This window comes from Triticum aestivum, chromosome 1B (assembly GCF_018294505.1).
Source record: "Triticum aestivum cultivar Chinese Spring chromosome 1B, IWGSC CS RefSeq v2.1, whole genome shotgun sequence".
In the NCBI taxonomy this organism is placed as follows: domain Eukaryota; kingdom Viridiplantae; phylum Streptophyta; class Magnoliopsida; order Poales; family Poaceae; genus Triticum; species Triticum aestivum.
In genome coordinates, this window is record NC_057795.1 from 334,066,357 (window position 1) to 334,068,493 (window position 2,137).

The window sequence follows — 2,137 nt, forward strand, 5'->3', positions numbered from 1 at the left end:
CCCTCCTCTCTCATGGCCTCGTGCTTGCCCCTCCTACAGTGTTTTCAGTGCCTAAAATCCTCAAATATTCCATAAAAAATCATACTAAATTTGCAGGGCATTTGGAGCACTTTATTTTCGGACTATTTTTTAATGCACGGATAATTCAGAAAATAGACGGATAATACTATTTTTGCTTTATTTATTCTGAATAACATAAAGTAAAAAGAGGGTACAGAAGGTTGTGTGTAGCGACCCGACCTCAGATGGTCAAGTCTCTGTGCTCAGGTGTCATCCCTCGATCAGTAATGCTGACACCACACAGTACTTCGAAGGATTTATAACAGAGTAGCAATCACACACTTATTACATCAATGTCCCAAAAGAGGACTTATTACAATAATCATGGCTTAAGGCCATCTAATAACGATAACAGCGGAAGACTTGGAAGATAAGTGAGTCCATCAACTCCATCGGCATCACTGAGTATAGAACCACGACCTAAAAGCACCTTACTCGTCGTCTGAAAAGTCTGCAACATGAAAGTTGCAGCCCGAAAACGGGTCACCACATGGAATATGCTGGCAATGTAACACATAGAGAATAACAATGGAATGAGGCTATACTACATGCATATTTGGCTGGTGGTAAAGCTCTATGGTTACAATTTTGCATAAAGCCAATTTTTCCCTACTGCAAAGGAATAAATTTATTTAACTATCATGGTGGTTGTTAAACATTGAGAATGGTTGACAGCATCCTCAATCCCAATTAAAAAGTAATCATTAACAAACCCAACAATATTAGATTTAGGGTAACATGTTGAGATTCACATGATATTCAAGTACTAGATACTCAAGATGTCCATAACCGGGGACACGGCTAATCATGATTAGTTTGTACACTCTGCAGAGGTTTGCGCACTTTTCCCCACAAGACTCGATCGCCTCCGTTTGGTTTCTCGCACTACATGGTGTTTAAGAAACGGATGACCGAGACATAGTCTTTCAGAAGCGCTAGCACCTTATGAGGGTAGACCGGTACACCTACATCCCCTACATCTGCTAGTCTACCACTATAAGGGTTCGCACGACTTAGTCAACTATGCCAGAGCCCATAATGGCTTGTGGCTGCACACGGAAGTTACTAGCATGAATTATCTTATGATCCCTTTGAGCCTGGGTGGCGGTCCATAGGAAAATCACACGGTAACCCCGGGATTTCCAAAAAAACAGGCAATCACTGGATACCCCAGGTGCCTCAATCCACCCAGATGTGTATTTAAGTTGCCACCTTAGATAAACCATTAATTAACAATCTCACATCTGTCATGGATATTCACTCACCCAATCCACGTCTACTAGCATAGCATGGCATAATAAGCAAACGCAGAAGTAACTCCCAAAGGTTTCATAAGTAATACAGGTAATAGGTACTACCTCATCTACTTCCCATCCCACAATTTAATTAGATCCTAATTATGCAACGTTTGAGGATTGATCTAATGCATAAAAACTGGGTAGTAGAAAAGATATGATCAAGTGTAACTTGCCTTGCTGATGATCCGTGAAACCTAGAGATTCGAAGTAACAAGCGGCACTCCGGGTGATCTATCCCAGACAGACAACAAGCATACAATAAGTACTCATCTAATGCACAGGTAAATCTCGAATAAAAGATCTAACCAGAAAGTTCAACTTAAGAACCCTGGTGGCAAAAGAATCAAATCAAATAAAGCAACGAAGGTCAAACGGCGAAAAGAAAACAACTCGGTTCTAGCAAATTGAAACTAGGTCAAATTTTACAGTAGCAAAACTTTGTGTAAGTTGATTAGTCGGAACGGCGGTTTCGAAATGAAACTCCAGGCGCTTGAATCACCTGATTCCGATAAACGAGCGAGAAGATAAACTAGAACGAAGATCTGATCTGAAATCGCGATCAGAAAAATAACGGAATAAATCCGATTAAAAGAAAAACGACGAACGGTTAAACGAACGGACGTTCGTTAACCGGGGATAACCGGTGATCACGTTTGTTAAGACGAACGGTCCGGCGAACGCTCGCTAAACAACAAAACCGGAAATAAAACCGATCTAGGTTTTTTTTTAAAAACGAAACATCGAAAAATAAACCGGAATAGTTTATTAGAAAACCGAAC